The sequence below is a fragment of the Pristis pectinata genome, chromosome 37 (genome assembly GCF_009764475.1).
Source record: "Pristis pectinata isolate sPriPec2 chromosome 37, sPriPec2.1.pri, whole genome shotgun sequence".
Classification (NCBI taxonomy): Eukaryota; Metazoa; Chordata; class Chondrichthyes; order Rhinopristiformes; family Pristidae; genus Pristis; species Pristis pectinata.
In genome coordinates this window covers 14,309,085-14,326,976 of record NC_067440.1, presented here as the reverse complement: position 1 = coordinate 14,326,976, position 17,892 = coordinate 14,309,085, and the positions used below count along the sequence as shown (strand labels likewise).

At 46.9% G+C, this 17,892-nt stretch overlaps 1 protein-coding gene across 1 annotated transcript in view; it reads left to right on the top strand.

Moving 5' to 3' along the window:
- Positions 1–1,234: 1,234 nt before the first annotated feature.
- LOC127586658 (E3 ubiquitin-protein ligase RNF167-like) overlaps positions 1,235–17,892 on the top strand; it is a 64,745-nt gene continuing 48,087 nt past the window's right edge. Inside the window, exon 1 of the mRNA XM_052044774.1 lies at positions 1,235–1,341. The gene's annotated coding sequence lies outside the window, so the exon portion shown is untranslated. The remainder of the gene's footprint in view (positions 1,342–17,892) is intronic.

Here is a 17,892-nt window from a genome sequence, read left to right as displayed (position 1 = left end):
GGTAGGGGTCAGGGCGCCAGACTACCACGGCGGCTGGTTTGAGGACGATGTCGGGGTTGGTGTGGAGGGAGTGGAGAGCAGACCGTTCAGAAGGGGTGAGGCTGGAGTGGGTGAGGGTGAGTCAGTCAAGACGGCCGATGTGGTGCCCACAGAGTGGGGTCCAGGTGGAAGAAGAGGGCGGGAGATGGGTCATTAGGAAGCAGAAAAAGAGCTTGTGATTGTGCCGGGCACGGAATTCATTGAGGTGGGGGGGGCAGAGGTACGAAGGGGGGCCTTGGCTGAGAACAGAGCCGTCAGCCTCCGGCGGGGGGGTCGGGGGGTGAAGAGCCGGCCTGCTCCGTCACACACGCTGGGCGGGAGAGGGCGGGGCTAGGGGGAGGCTGATGACGCACGGAGTAGGCGGGGCCCGGTTGTTGACAGACAGGGGGGCGCGGTGATTTTGGTTTAGGACAGTGGTCCGGATGGTAGTGAGGCCGAGGTAAAGGCGGGGCTCCGTCGGTGACAGGCAGGGGGCGGGGTTCCGTCGGTGACAGGCAGGGCGCGGGGCTCCGTCGGTGACAGGCAGGGGGCGGGGTTCCGTCGGTGACAGGCAGGGGGCGGGGTTCCGTCGGTGACAGGCAGGGGGCGGGGCTCCGTCGGTGACAGGCGGGAGGGGGTCCGTCGGTGACAGGCAGGGGGCGGGGCTCCGTCGGTGACAGGCAGGGCGCGGGGTTCCGTCGGTGACAGGCAGGGGGCGGGCCTCCGTCGGTGACAGGCAGGGGGGGGTTCCGTCGGTGACAGGCAGGGGGCGGGGTTCCGTCGGTGACAGGCAGGGCGCGGGGCTCCGTCGGTGACAGGCAGGGGGCGGGGTTCCGTCGGTGACAGGCAGGGGGCGGGGTTCCGTCGGTGACAGGCAGGGGCGGGGCTCCGTCGGTGACAGGCGGGAGGGGGTCCGTCGGTGACAGGCAGGGGGCGGGGCTCCGTCGGTGACAGGCAGGGCGCGGGGTTCCGTCGGTGACAGGCAGGGGGCGGGCCTCCGTCGGTGACAGGCAGGGGGGGGGTTCCGTCGGTGACAGGCAGGGGGCGGGCCTCCGTCGGTGACAGGCAGGGGGCGGGGTTCCGTCGGTGACAGGCAGGGGGCGGGCCTCCGTCGGTGACAGGCAGGGGGGGGGTTCTGTCGGTGACAGGCAGGGGGCGGGCCTCCGTCGGTGACAGGCAGGGGGGGGGGTTCTGTCGGTGACAGGCAGGGGGCGGGGCAAGGAGGGTCGCCATTTTACTCCACTATGGAATTCGGGAGTCGGACCAGCCACTGAGGATCGGGCCTGGTCGGTGACGCTGAGCCCGCCGAGCCGCAGCTTCTCGGTAAGTCCAACTGCCGCCTGTTGAGATCAGACACGGGGGGCGATGGTGGGTGGGGGCAGCAGGGAGGTGCGACGGCCGGCGAGAAGGGGCCGTTGTTGTGGAGGGACGGGGCAATGGAGGTCGGTCATGGGAGGCGGGGGGGGGAGGTGATTTGGGGCGGGGGGGCGGTGGGTGATTGGGGGCGAGGAGTCAGGTGATGGAGGTCGAGGAAGGAGGTGATCGGGAGTCCAGGGGGGTTGTGATTGTTTGGGGGGATGGGAGGGGGTAAGGTGGGGGGAGACGGGGCGCATGGAGACTGGTCAGGAGATGGGGGATTTGGTTGTGAAGGGAGAATAGTGTGAGGGGGATGTGAGTAGAGGGGTAAGGAGGAGGGGGCAAGGAGGTGGCAGGGTGGAGGGGGCAGTCAAGGTGGGGCTGAAGGTGCGGGGTGAAGGCGACGAGGAGGAGGGGGCAGGGGGCAAGGCAGAGGGGGTGGAGACGAGGAGGAGCGGGGCGAGGTGAGGAGGAGGCATGGCGAGGCTGGTTAGTACAATTGAGGGAGATTGTGTGGAGGGGTAGCAGTGCAATTCTTGGGAACTTGGGGCGAGCTGGGGAGTACATGGGAGCTTGAAATGGGTGAAGCATTTTTGCAACAGAATCACAGCAGCATCACAGGAAGGAGCTTGGGGAAGAGGTGTGCTGGGGAGATGGGGTGGGGGTGTGCTGCTCACTTTGGAGAGAAATGAAAAAAGCATGAACATGGTGGGTGGAAATGACAGAGAGGGTGCAGGTGGTAGTTGTGGCCCTCTTTGAGTTTGCCTGGTGTGGCAGAGATGTGAATGTCACATAAACACAGGTATTCATACAGGAAAGGTTTGCCAGTCCTGTGGAGTGGGGTTATTTACAGTGTGAGTGTGTCACCTGCCTACCTCTGTAAAGGAGCCAAGAGCCTTACACTTTTCTTACTGTAACTCTCTATATCTTATGTTCCTGAGACACTGGATCCGATGATCTAAGTACTGCTCTGTGTGAGGGTGTTTATTATTCCCCCTCTGTGGCCTACTCTGCCACTGGGAAAACTCTTACTGTCTACCTCTCATAATTTGAACATAGAGCAGTTTGCCTCATATGCCTCTCATAATTTTGTACACCTCTGTCAAGTCCCCCTCCTCAGCCTCCTCTGCTCCAAGGAAAACAAGCCCAGTCTATCCAGTCTGTCCTCATAACTGAAACATTCCATCCCAGGCAACATCCTGATGAATCTCGTCTGCACCCTCTCCAGTGCAATGACATCCTAACTGTAGTGTGGCAACCAGAACCGAACTTAGCATTCCAGCTGTGGTCTAAACGATTTTTATAAAGTTGTCCTAAGACCTTCCTGCTCTTATCCATGTACCTTCTTCACCACACCTCCTACCTGTGCTGCTACCTTCAGGAATGTTTGGATTTGTACATCAGGGTCCCTTTGTTCGTTAATACTCCCTAAGGCCGTATTATTCCTGGTACATACCCTATCCTTATTTGATCCCCCCAAAAGGCATCACCTCACATTTATCAGGATTAAATTCCATCTACTCAATTTACCACTTGCTCAAAGCCATTCTGTAGCCTAAGACTACCCTTCTCACAACACCACCAATTTTCACGTCTTATGTCCAAGTTGCTAAAGTATGTAACAAACAACAAGGGTCCTACTACTGATCTCAATGGTACACTGGTCACAGGCTTCTAATCACAATAGCACCCTCCACTAAAACCCTCTCTCTCCTATTACCAAGCCAATATTGGATCCATTTTGCCAATTTACCTTGGTTCCCATGGGCTGTAACCTTTTGGATCAGTCTTCAATATGGGACTTTGTTAAAGGTCATTCTGAGTGCATGTAACCCATACCACTTGTGTTGCCCTCGTGCCTGTGACGCTGCTGTAAGCAAGATTTTCATTGTACCTGTACTTTACCATACTCGTGCACATGACAATCAACTCAATTTGACTTGACTCATTGTATTCAGTTAGCTCTTCAAAATATTCTATTAAGCTAGTCAGACAGGATCTCCCATCAACAAATCTGAGCTATCGTTGATCAATCCCTGACTTCCCAAGTGTAGATTAATCTGTAAATCTAAAAAGGACTTTTTTCCAATAATTTCCTTACCACCGACATTTGATTAACTGCTTATCCCTGCTGGCCTTCTTAAATAAAGGCACCACATTTGCTGTCTTCCAATCATCTAGCACCTCGCCTTTGGCCAGCAATGATTTAAATATATCCATTAGGGCTGCTGCATTCTCCTCCCTTGCCTTCCATAGCAGCCTGGTATGCACCAACTCTGTGTCCCGTCCCCTTGTCAAATTAGCTTGAAACCTCCCCAACAACTTGTGCAAACCTCCTGGCAAGATATTGGACCTGTTCAGGTTCAGGTGCAGCTCATCCAGCTTGCATAGGTCCCACCTACCGCAGAAACTTTCCTAATGATCTATGCATCTAAAGCCCACCATCTTACACCATCCCTTTGGCTATGATTCATTTGAACTATCCTCCTATTCCTTTAATCAGAAACACAGGGCACTGTAAGTAGTTGAGAGGTTATAACCTTAGAGGCCTGCTCTTTAACCTGCAGCCTAACTCCCTAAACATTACAGGACATCATCCCTTTCACCACCCACGTCATTGGTACCAATTGGCCATTCGCACTTCCTCCATCCCACCCTCCACCACCCTTCAGAATGTCCTGTTGTGCTCTGACACATCACTAATCTTGGCATCAGGGAGGCAACATTTCATTTGAGTGTCTTGTTCACAGCCACAGAAATGCACAGGTGCCCCTATCACTGTAGCTCTCCTAGTCTGTTGAATCCATGCCATGCAGCAGAGCCAACCACAGTGCCACAAACTTGTCTGTTGCTTGCCCTCCTCTGAGAGACCATTCCCCCCAGATTCACACCTCCCAACAGTATCCAACATAGTATATCTGTTTGAAGGGAGGATGGCCACAGGAGATGGATTGCTTTCTAGACACAACAATGTCAAGGGCTGTGAGGAGAGAGCAGGAATATTGTATTAAGATAGAGGATCAGCCATAACCATATTGAATGGTGGGGCAGGCTTGAAGGACTGAAAGGCCTATTCCTGCTATTTTTCTCTATCTTTGTTTTTAGAAACATAGAAAACCAACAGCACAATTCAGGCCCTTCAGCCCACAAAGCTGTGCCGAACATGTCCCTACCCTAGAAATTACTAGGCTTACCCATAGCCCTCTATGTTTTTCTCAGCTCCATGTACCTATCCAACAGTCTCTTAAAAGACCCTATCATATGCGCCTCCACCTCCGTTGCCAGCAGCCCATTCCACACACTCACCACTCTGAGTAAAAAAAAAACTTACCCCGACATCTTCTCTATACCTACTCCCCAGCATCTTAAACCTATGTCCTCTTGTGGCTACCAATCTAGCCCTGGGAAAAAGCCTCTGACTATCTACCCGATCAATACCTCTCATCCTCTTATATACCTCTGTTAGGTCCCCCCATCATCCTCCGTCGCTCCAAGGAGAAAGGGCCGAGTTCCCTCAACCTGCTTTCATAAGGCATGCTCCGCATTCCAGGCAGCATCCTAGTAAATCTCCTCTGCACCCTTTCTATGGCTTCCACATCCTTCCTGTAGTGAGGTGACCAGAACTGAGCACAATACTCCAAGTGGGGTCTGATCAGGGACCTATGTAGCTGCAACAATACCTCTCGGCTCCTAAATTCAATTCCCCGATTGATGAAGGACAATACACCATATGCCTTCTTAACCACATTAGAGTGAACCTGCGCAGCCGCTTTTAGCGTCCTATGGACTCGGACCCCAAGATCCCCCCTGATCCTCCACACTGCCAAGAGTCCTACCATTAATACTATATTCTGCCATCATATTTGACCTACCAAAATGAACCACTTCACACTTATCTGGGTTGAACTGCATCTGACACTTCTCAGCCCAACTTTGCATCCTATCTATGTCCCTCTGTAACCTCTGACAGCCCTCCAAACTATCCACAACACCCTCAACCTTCATGTCATCCGCAAACTTACTAACACACCCCTCCACTTCCTCATCCCTTTTTTGCCCTTTGTAATATCTTTCAGGGAGAGGAAGCTACAACTGATACAATATATCAGTAGACATAAGCTTCTGTACAATCTTCATGGCATGGCAGACCATTCATTTGGATATTATTTCAGGTCATGGCTTGCACAAGGTGTGTGTAAGCATCTCCTCAGTGTTTCACCGAGATAGCTCTGTCATCTCCTGCTCCAGGCCTGCTATCATCCTCCTCCTCCTCCTCCCCCCTTCTGCAGAGTTGTTGGGATCAGTACTGTGCTTGCTTTTTCTGCCTCTGCCCTACTTGGGCAGCCATCTGAAGTTCCCATGATTGACCTGGATGAGTGAACAAGGAGCAGTGCAGCACTGGGGCATTGGTGGTGTATTTCCTGCCATGGATTTCTAATGCTCTGAAGGGAGTTTAATTGAGAAGTACTTGCAACACATTGTGATGTCTTCCCTGACTGAATGCTTAACCTTGGTGCCTTGTGGTTTTATGTTCCATCTGATTCTTGCTGGAATACTTCTAAAGTGGTAAAAAGTGATTTGGGAGTAGTCAATCATGTTGTTTGAGAATCAAGTTACAGCCTTCTCCCTTGGCTGTTGCAAGCTTTGGTCAGATGTGCACTCATACCTCAAGTGTAACACACTAGATGTTTTTACTACAAGGAGGTCTGTTCATCTATGTGAAAGCAATGCAGGGTATCTGACTAGAAATTCTCCTGGAATGACAGGAGTGCCTGCAGTGACCATTTAACATCTAACTCTGATCCTTGAGCCTTGTTTGATTAAACCGCAAGCAAACCCACTTGCGCAATAATTGCAACGTGCCTACAAGCTGTTCAATGCATGCAGTGCGTTAGTGTTTATCCACCTGAGCTCGAGTGGTAATCCCTGAGGCTCTGTTTCCATTACCCATCTAGCTAAATTATTAAACCACACAGGTAGAAAAACGGACAGGGTCCTGAGGGTGAATATAGGGAGTTAGGCAGAAGGTTAAAAAGCAGGACCTCAAGGGTTGTAATCTCTGGATTACTCCCAGTGTCATGTGCTAGTGATGGTAGGAATAGGAGGATGGGGATAGATAAATGCCTGGCTGAGGAGATGGTGCAGGAGGGAAGGATTTATTTTCTTGGACTATTGGGATCTCTTCAGGGACAAGGGTGATCTGCACCTGAACTGGAGGGGGACCAATATCTTGGTGGGAAAATCAAATCAGATTTATTATCACTGACATATGATGTGAAATTTGTTGTTTTGTGGCAGCAGTACAGTACAAAGACATAAAATCTCTAAATTACAAAATTAAACAATGCAAAAAAAAAAGGAATAATGAGGTAGTGTTCATGGATCGTTCATAAATCTGATAGAGGAGGGGAAGAAGCTGTTCCTGAATCATTGACTTTGGGTCTTCAGGCTCCTGTACCTCCTCCCTGATGGTAGTAACGAGAAGAGGGCATGTCCCGGATGGTGAGGGCAATAAGGAGGGAGTGATCACTTTGATGGAATTGTGTTATAGGACCCCCAACAGTCAGTGGGAGTTAGAGGAGGAAATGTAAACTAGCCGGTGAGCCTAACATCAGTAGTGGGAAAGTTACTGGAGGGGATTCTGAGAGTCAGGATCTACCAGCATTTGGAAAGGCAAGGACTGATGATGGATAACAAACAATCTGCTGGAGGAACTCAGCTGGCCAAGGAGCATCTGTGGGAGGAAAGGAATAATCAACATTTTGGGTCAAAACCTTGTACCAGGACTGAGAGTGGAGAAGGGAGATAGCCAGTATAAGGAGGAGAAGGGGAGTGGTGAGAGAGGATTCCGAGGCAATTGGCGGATTGTGGAGGAGTGAAAGATGACTGGCAGGTTATGCATGTGTGGGGGGAGGTGGAGGAATTGGGAGATAGTGGCAGGTGAATAGAGGCAGAGAAAGAGAAAAATAGAAAAAAATGAGAGGCAGATGGAGCAAGGTGGGGGGAGGGGAGCCTGAAGGTTGGAGAAAGCTGCTGGAGGGAGATAAGTGGGAACACAAGCAGGTAGCCCTTTTGTGTTCCTCCTTATCTCCCTCTAGCAGCTGCCCACCCCTCCTCTCCCTGACCTGGCACAATCTGCCTATCATCTTTCACCCTTCCACAGTCTACCAGTCACCTTTGACTCCTGTCCTACCATTCCCCTTCTCTTTATAGTGGCCATCTCCCCTCTCCACTCTTATTCCTGATGCAGGGTTTTGGCACGAAACAGCAACAGCTTCTCTCCTCCAACAGATGCTGTTCGACCTGCTGAATTCCTCCAGCAGATTGTTTGTTGCTCCAGATTCCCACATCTGGAGTCTCTTGTGTCTCAACTAATTAGGGCTTTATGTGTGGGAAGTCATGTCTTTTGAATTTGACTGAGTTTTTTGAAGAGGAGACCAAGAGAATTGACAAGGGCATGGACTTTAGCAAGGCCTTTGACAAAGTTCCATGTGGTAGGTTGGTCCAGAAGGTTAGATCACAGGCGATCCAGAGTGAGCTAGCAAATTGGGTACAAAATTGGTGGTAGGGAGTCTGAGGGTTGTTTCTTAGATGAGAAACCTGTGACCACCGCTGTGCCGCAGGGATTGGTGCTGGGTCCATTGTTGTCTGTCATACAGAGGGTGGTGGGTACATGGAACGAGCTGCCAGGGGAAGCTGTAGAGGTGGGTATACTGTAGTTACAATGTTTAAAAGACATTTGAATGGGTACATGGATAGGAAAGGTTCAGAGGGATTTGGGCCAAATGCAGGAATATAGGCCTAGTTGGGGTAGGCACCTGGGTCAGCACAGACGAGTTGGGACGTTGGGCTTGTTATGACTTTATGACCAAGGGTTTTGTGTTTCCTGCTTCAGTAACCTGGGTAAACAAAAAATGTTTCTTCCTGATCTGCTCTGTATTGCAGGCAAAAAAACTCCTGCTTTCTCTGCTCAAACTTTAAACGTCCTGTTTCTATGTTGTCATTTATGATTTACAAGCATTAATGGGAACACCTTTAACCACATATTTTGGAGAAAGAGTGGATGGTGACTTGGGTGGTCAACCTTGTTTCATAACCTCTGGGTTTCCTGAAGAGCTACTGAAGATCGCTTGGAATGGCCAGTGCTGTAACACGGCAGTTAGTTTGGCTGCAGCATGTTCCCACAAAGATAATGTAATAATGTCCAACTAATTTGTATTTGTAATACTGATTGAGGGATAAATGTTGGCTACAAAACCATATTCTGCATCACACAGGGGCATTTCCTGTATGGGTTGCTTCTGCATGCTCCTCACTTCCTCACTCTCGTTTGTCATCCAGCCACCCAATGGTGCTTGGTTCTGCTACCTGGAGGCAAAAGTTATCGTCAGTGTCTCCAAGTGGGAGTCCTCTCTCTTTACATTGGGGACCTGGGGTGGAGAGTGCTGCACAGAGCAGTCCCATGCAGTAGGTACTTAAGCTGGTTCACTGACTAACAGATTGCCTGTCAGTTTTGTAGCATGGACGTCCATATGTATGTGTAATGCAAGAGGTTATAGGTGCTGCTCATTGAGTTTGATTGCACTGGCCTCATGCTCCTGATTTTTGAGTTCCCAATTGGGGGGTGGGGGTGGGTGGGTGTGGGGAGGAGGGGGGGAAGAGGTGGAGGAGGGACCTTCTTATTGGTCAGCCCCTTAACTTGCCCAAAGTGGCTGTTTACAGGTCCAGGCAGTGGGTGCAGAGGATTTGTCTGAGTTGACTGCCTACTCCTCTTTCGAGGTTATGTTTGTGCCTGGATGTATTCACTGCCCTCTGTATGGAAAACTTACCCCTCAGATCTCCTTTAAATTTCTCCCTCGCAGCATAAACCAGAATCCTCTAGTTTTGAGCTCCTTTGCCCTGGGAAAAAGACTCTGGCTATCTATCCTATAGTCTTCATGGTTTTATAAACCTCTACAAAGTCACCCTTATCCTCCTACGTTTCAGTGAGAATAAACCCAGCCTATCCAATCTCTCGTTACATCTACAGGCTTGCACTCCAGGAAACATCCTTGTGAATTTTTTCAGCACTCTCTCTATTGCTACCACATGTTTCCTGTCGTATGGAAACCAGAACTACACACAATATTCCAAGAGTGGTCTAACCATTACTTTGTACAACTGCAATATGACATCCCAACTGTGACACTCAATGCCTTAGCCTACTAAGGCAAATATACCAAATGCCTTTTTCACTACCCTATCCGTGTTTGTTACCACTTTCAGGGAGCTATGGCAGCCCAAGGTCTCTCTATACCTCAACGCTGCTATGTTCCCTGCCAATTGCACTATATGTCCTACAATAATTTGACTTCCCAAAGTGTATTACTTCACAATTTTCTGGACTAAATTCCACCTGCCACTGCTCTGCCCAACCTTCCCGCTGATCTATGTTCAATGCTGTATCCTTGGACAAACTTCGCTATCCGTGACTCCACCAATTTTCATGTCATCTGCAAACTTAGTAACCGTGCCACCTACGTTCTCATTCAAGTCCAATCACTGTGGTACACCACTTGTTACAGATTTCCAGTCAGAAAAACAGCCATGCACCACTACTCTCTGCCTTGTATCACCAAGCTAATTTTGGATCCAGTTTGCCAACACACCTCAGGTACCTTGTGCCTTAACCTTCTGGACCAGTCTACTGTGTGAGACCTTGTTAAAAGCCTCACTAAAGTCCATGTAAAACCTCTGCATTTATCAGTTTTCTTAGTTACCTCCTCAAAAAAAACTCAATCAGATGTGTAAGACGCAATCTCCGATGCACAAAACCATGGCGACTCATAATCAGTCCCCGCCTTTCCTCAGTGAACATAAATCTACTTCACTATGATTAATGTAAGGCTCACCAGCCTGCAGCTTCCAGGTTTATCCGTACAGCTCTTTTTGAACAAGGGGACAACACTATCTATCCTCCAGTCATTTGGTACCTCAGCTGTGGCTAAAGAAGATGCAGAATCTCTGTCAGAGCCCGAGCAATCTTCCCCGTGATTCCCTTATCATCCTGGTATATGCAGCAAGGCTGTGAAATACAAATCCTTTGATTGTCTCCTCTCATTGGCTTTGTGTGGAAAGTGATTTTCTATTTTTCTCTCTGTTGGTTCTGCCCATGGTGCTAATACTGTTCCTCATGGGTACAGTTGGTTAATCTGGTTCCTTTCTATCATAAAGATTTTTATAAAATCCCAGGATTGGATTAACGAGCACTCCCTATTTCTACATTGGATAACTGTGATAAAACCTGATCTGAGTGCAGACTATGACCTTTTGTATTTGTTCTGGTTTGCTCTGGGTGAAGTGAGCTGAGATGGGACAGGTTTTATCATTACCTACGAATGCCACGAGGCCGCAGATTGTAGTGATAAACAGAATACATCTTGGTTAAAATTGACATTCAGCATTCCAGCTATTGGTTTCTTTTTGCTTTACTGATGAAGAATTGCATTGCTGGTTGTTGACATAGAACCAACTATTACTGTTTTTGATTAACAAGAGAAACAGGTACGTTGGAGGTGGAGGTAAGAGAGGAGGTGAAGTTGCGATTTTGATTAGGGAGTACATCGTGGCAGTACTTGGAGAGGATGTTCTTGGGGGCTTGTTCAGTGAGGTTATGCTGGTAGAATTTAGAAATAAAAAGGGGGTGATCACTTTGGAAATGTACTATAGCTCCAGCACCCAATAGTCAGCAGGCATTAGAGAAGCAAAGGTGTAGGGAGATCACAGATAGCTGTAGGAATAATGTTATAATAGTAGGTGATTTTAACTTCCATACTATTGACTGGGATTGCCATTGGTCTAAGGGATTAGCTGGGACAGAATTTAAGTCTGTCCAGGAAAGTTTTCTTGTACACTATGTAGATGGCCCTATGAGAGAGGGGCAACACCTACCCTGCTATTGGGAAATGAGGCAGGGCAAGTGGCTGAAGTATCAGTGTGGGAGCACTTTGGGACCAGTAACCATAATTCTATTAGTTTTAAAATAGTTATGGAAAAAGATAGGACTGGTCCACAAGTTAAAATCCAAAACTGGGGCAAGCCTAATTTTGATGGCATGAGAAAGGAACTTGGAAAGGTTGATTGGGAGAGGGACATCTGGCAAGTGGGAAGCTTTTAACAGTGAGATAAGGAGAGTTCAGGGCAAGCATGTTGCTGTTAGGGTGAAGGTCAAGACTGGCAGGATTAGGGAACCCTGGTTGAAGAGGGATATTGAGGCTCTGTTCAGGAAAAAGGAGGCATATGTCAGGTACAGACAGCTGGGATCATGAAGACAAAAAGAGGACATGAGATAGCTTTGGCAAAGGTACAGCAGAATCCCAAGAGATTCCATAAGTATATTAAGAGCAAAAGGGCAACTAGGGAAAGATTAGGTCCCCTTAAGGATCAGTGTGCTTATCTCTGTGTGGAGCACAGGAGACGGGTAATATCTTAAATGCATATTTTTGACAAGGAAGCTAGGGGGTTCAGGGAAGAGAATAGTGATGTCCTGAAACATATCCACATTACAAAAGAGGAGTGCTGGCAGTCTTAAAGGGCATAAAGGTGGATAAATCCCCGGGACCAGACCAAGTGTATCCAAGGATATTGTGGGAAGCCGGGGAAGAAATTGCTGGGGCCCTAACAGAGATATTTTTTCATTGTTATCCATGGGTGAGGTACCGGAAGACTAGAGGATGGCTAATGTTGTGCCTTTATTTAAGAAGGGCTACAAGGATAAGCTGGGGAACTGGTGACCCTAACATCAGTGGTGGGAAAGTTACTGGAGGGGATTCTGAGAGATAGGATCTACCTGCATTTGGAAAGCCAAAGACTGATTAATCAGCATGGCTTTGTGTGGGAAATTGTGTCTCATGAATTTGATTGAGTTTTTTTGAAGAGGTGATCTAGAAGTCTGACAAGAGCTGGGTGGTAGACATTATCAGAGGGTGGTGGTGGAGGGTTGTTTTTCAGATTGAAGGCTTGTGACCAGCGGTGTGCTGCAGGGTCTCCTGTTGTTTGTCATATATATTAACAATTTGGGTGAGAATGTAGGTGGCATGATTAGTATGTTTGACACCCAAATTTTAGTGGTTTAGAGGACAGTGAGGAAGATTATCTAAGATTATAACAGGATCAAGATCAACTAGGAAAGTGGGCCAAGTAATAGCAGATAGAATTTAACTTGGACAAATGTGTAGTTTTACATTTTGGGAAGTTAAACTAGGGCAGGACATGCACAGTAAATAGCAGGGCCCTGGAGAGTATTGTGGAACAGAGATCCTAGAGGTACACATACATACTTGCCTAAAAGTGGCAACACAGTAGGCAGTGAAGAAGGCTTTTGGCATGCTTGCCTTCATTGGTTAGGGCATTGAGTAAAGGGTTGAGAAGTCATGCAACAACTGTACAAGGCATTGGTGAGACCACATGGAGTATTGTGTGCAGTTCCAGTCGTTGAGCTATAAGAAGGGTGTCATTAAGCTGGAAAGGGTGCAGAAAAGATTTACAATGATCTTACCGGGACTGGAGGACAAGGAGAGACTGGATAGATTAGGGCTTTTTGCCCTGGAGCATAGGAGGCTGAGGGGTGGCCTTACAGAGGTATATTAAATCATGAGGGGATTAGATATTGAATGGTCACAGTCATTTTCCCAGGGTAGGGGAGTCTTAAAACTAGAGGGCATAGGTTTAAGGTGAGAGGGGAAGGATTTAAAGGGGACCTAAGGTGAAAAATTTTCACACAGAATGTGGTGAGCATATGGAACAAGGTGCCGGAGGAAGTGGTAGAGGTGGGTACAATTACAACATTTAAAACATTTGGACAGGTATAAAAATAGGAAAGGTTTTGAGGGATCTGGGCCAAATGCAGGCAAATGGAACTAGCTCGGGTAGATACTTTGTGCGGCATGGATGAATTGGGCCGAACAGCCTGTTTCTGTAACTCTGACTAATAACGGTAGAACATACATAATGAATAGGGTAGGTGAGTAGCTTCAATTCCCTGGGCGTCAACATCTCGGAGGACCTATCCTGGGCTCAACACATCAATACAATCATGAAGAAGGCATGCCAGTGGCTCTACTTCATTCGGAGTTTGAGGAGATTTGGTATGTCACCAAACACTCTTAAAAATTTCTATAGATGGACAGTGGAGAGCATTCTGACTGGTTGCATCATTATCTGGTATGGATTCTCCAATGCACGGGATTGCAAGAGGCTGCAGAGGGTTGTAGACTTAGCCAGCTCCATCATGGGCACAACCCTCCACACCATCAAGGACATCTTCAAGAAGCGGTGGCTCAAGAAGGCGGTGTCCATCACTAAGGACCATCGTCTGGGACATGCAGTCTTCTCATTGCTACCCTCGGGGAGGAGGTACAGGAGCCTGAAGACCCATTTTCAATGATGCAGAAACCGCTTCTTCCCCACTGCCCTCAGATTTCTGAACAATCCATGAACCCATGAACACTACCTTGTTATTCCTTTTTTTTTTGCACTATTTATTTTTGTAACATAGTAATTTTTATGTCTTTGCACTGTACTGCTGCCACAAAACAATAAATTCCATGTCATATAAGTCGGTGATAATATCTGATTATGATTCTGAATAGTGAAGCCCTAAGGAGTATTGAGTAAAAGTCCAAGGATCCCTGAAGGTGACAGCAAAGCTAAATAGGTGGTGAAGAAGGTAGTAGAGATAATTGGCTTTGTTAGCCAGGTCTTTGAATATAAGAGCAGGGAGGGTATAGTAACACATACAAAATGCTGGAGGAACTCGGCAGGTCAGGCAGCATCTCTGGAGGGAAATAAACAGTCGATGTTTCTGGTTGAGACCATTCATCATGACTGATACCACAGCATTGTATGGTTCTGGTGGCCATAGCATAGGAAGGATGTGATTGCACTGGAGAGGGTGCAGAGGAGTTTCACCTAAGTGTTTCCTGGAATGGAGCGTTTTAGTTATGAGACTGGATAGGCTAGGTTTATTTTCCTTGGAGTGAAAGGGGGTTAAGGGAAGACCTAATAGAGTTATACAAAACTGTAAAGGGCGTAGATGGGGTAGAAAGTAGGAAATAATTTCCCATTGCAAAGGTGTCTGAAACTACACATCATAGGTTTAGGATAAGAGATAAGAAGTTTAAAGGTGATCTGAGGAAGAGTTTTTTTTCATCCTGAGGGCAGTTGGGATACACTGCCTGAGTGAGTGAGTGGTGGAGGCAGATATTCTCACAGCATTCAAGCACTTGAATCATCAAGAAACACTGTCATGGGAAAATGAGGAAAGAAGGATATAAAGGCCCCGCAAAGAAAGTCTTATTTGGCTGATACCTCAAAATCAACCTGCAAATTCCCAGTCTTTAGGAACTGCAGTGTTCACAGTCCCTGAAATCCTCTAACATTTGCACTTGTAAAGAGACTAAATCTTCACCACAAGAAAACTCCAGGTTTGGCTTAATGAGGAGATCCAGGAGCTAATAAATCAAAAACACAAGGCATTATTGGACTGGAATGACATTACAACTTAAGGGGTAAATAAAACAGGCATCCAAGAACCATGGTCCAACAAAAAAAATTCATTAACTAAAGCGACGATGGGTAGAAATTACACAGGAGACAACTTTGTGACAATTGCAACTGCAAAATACCTGGATTCTTTTTGTGTGTGTGTGTGTGTGTGTGTGTGTGTGTGTGTGTGTGAGAGAGAGAGTTGGGGGGTGGGGTGGGGGCCATGTGTGTGTATGCACGTGGTTGGGAGTGCTCTCCAGTCCTCTTGCACCTCCTTGCCATTGTTCTAAGATTTGAAGCAGGATCTTAAAGGAGCGAGAGAGAATTTTTTTTTGAACATCCCTGGCTACAGGAATGATGGTGAAGGATTGGACGATTGCTGATGTTTTAAGCTTTGTTTAAAAAGGGAGCAAGGATAAACTGAATAATTGCAGGCTAGTTGGTTTAAATTCTATGGTGATTAAATTGTTGGGATCAGAGACAGTAAACTTTTACTTGGAAAGAGAAAGTAATCGGAGACGGCATAGATTTAAGGAAAATCTCTTAATAACTTGAACTTTTTTTTTGATAAGGCAATAAGGATGCTCAACAAGGGCAGTGTGTTTGGTGTAGCCATATGGATTTTAGCAAAGGCAGCCTGGTCAAAAAAATGAAGGCGTGGGTTACAAGGGAGAATGGCAAATTTTATCAAAATTGTTTCAGTTAAAGAAAGATATTTTGTGCGACTATTAAACGACTATTTTGTGTCGGTCTTCACGATGGAGGACAAGCCAAAGAGGGATGTTGTGGATGTGATGGGAGGTGAGGACCTCAATATAATCGCTGTCACTAAGGAGGTAGTGATGAGCAAACTAGTGGGCCTAAAGGTAGATAAGTCCCCCTGGTCCTGATGGGATGCATCCCAGGGTACTGAAAGAAATGGCGGAAGTCACAGTAGAGGTGTTCGTGATAATTTACCAAAATTCCCTGGACTCTGGGCAGATCCCATGGACTGGAAGACAGTGAATGTCACGCCACTGTTTAAAAAAGGATGTAGGCAAAATGCAGGTAACTATAAGCCAGTTAGCTTAATGTTTGTAGTTGGGAAAATGCTTGAAGCATCATTAAGGAAGAAATAGCGAGACATCTGGATAGAAGTGGTTCCATCAGGCAGACACAGCATGGATTCAAGAAGAGCAGGTCCTGTTTGACAAACTTACTTCTTTGAGGATATAATGAGCGCAGTGGATAGAGGGGAACAGGTGGATGTTGTATACTTGGATTTCCAGTGTTTGATGAGGTGCTGCATAAAAGACTTATCCATAATATAAGAATGCATGGAGATGGGGGTAATGTATTAGCATGTACAGAGGATTGGTTAACCAATAGAAGGCAGAGAGCTGGGATAAATGGGTGTTTCTCTGGCTGGCAATCAGTGGTGAGCGGGGTGCCACAGGGGTCGGTGCTGGGCCCACAACTGTTCACGATATACATTAACGATTTGAAAGAGGGGACCGAGCTTAGTGTATCTAAGTTTGCTGATGACACAAAATTGAGTGGAAAAGCAAATTGAGTAGAGGACGTAGAGAGTCTACAGAGAGATATAGATAGGTTAAGTGGATGGGCAAGGGTCTGGCAAATGGAGTACAAAATGTTGATAAATGTGAGGTCATCCACTTTGGAAGGAAAAATAGAAGATCAGATTATTATTTTAAATGGTGAAAGACTGCAGCATGCTGTTGTGCAGAGGTACTTGAGCATGCTTGTGCATGAATCGTGAAAGGTTGGTTTGTAGGTGCAAAAGGTTATCAAGAAGGCAAATGGAATGTCGGCCTTCATTGCTATAGGGATTGAATTTAACAGCAGGGAGCTTATGCTGCAACTGTACAGGGTATTGGTGAAGCCGTACCTGGAGTACTACGTGCAGTTCTGGTCTCCTTACCTGAGGAAGGATATACTGGCTTTGGAGGTGGTGCAGAGGACGTTCACCAGGTTGATTCTGGAGATGAGGAGTTAGCCTATGAGGAGAGATTGAGTCACCTGCGACTATACTCGCTGGAATTCAGAAGAATGAGGGGGGATCTTATGGAAATATATAAATATTATGAAAGGGATAGATAAGATATAGGCAGGAAGGTTGTTTTCACTGGTAGATTAGACTATAAGTAGGGGACATAGCCTTAAGATTCGGGGAGTACATTTAGGATGGAGATGAGGAGGAACTGCTTTTCCCAGAGAGTTGTGAATCTGTGGAATTCTCTGTCCAGGGAAGGAGTAGAGGTTACCTCATTAAATATATTTAAGACACAATTAGATAGATTTTTGCATAGTAGGGGAATTGAAGGTTATGGGAAAAGGCAGGTAGGTGGATCTGAGTCCACAGCCAGATCAGCCATGATCTTATTGAATGGTGTTTCTTATGTTCTTATGTTTTTGTGACAGCAAGGCTGTTACCGGAGGCTTCCACCAAGCTCAGTACTCATTCACTTGTTTTTTTATTGTATATATTAATGATTTAAATGTCAGGGGCATGCAGATGATACAAAATTAGCCAAGAGGTTGACAATGAGGAGGAAAGGATTAGGCTACAGGAAGATACAGATGGTCTGGTCAATTGGGCAGAAATAGGACAAATAGAATTTAACTCTAAGAAGTGCAGGGTATTTCATTTGGAAGAAGTGCAAAAAGGCAAGAAAGAGTGCAATAAATGGGAGGATAATGGAGGAACAGGGTCCTTGGAGTGAATGTCCACAAATGTTTAATGGTAGATTAATGCCAGATAATGGCCATCTCCAGTAGAAGAGAATCTAATCACCAGCCTTGATATTTAATACCATGTTCTCCACCATCAATATCATTGGGGTCACTTTTGACCAGCCACGTACATACTGTGGCCACAAAAGCAAGTCAGTATTCTGCAATGAGTGACTTGTCTTCTAACACCCCAGAGCTTTTTTGCCATCTACAAGGCACAAGTTAGGCACAGGATGATATACTTTCCACTTGCCTAAATGA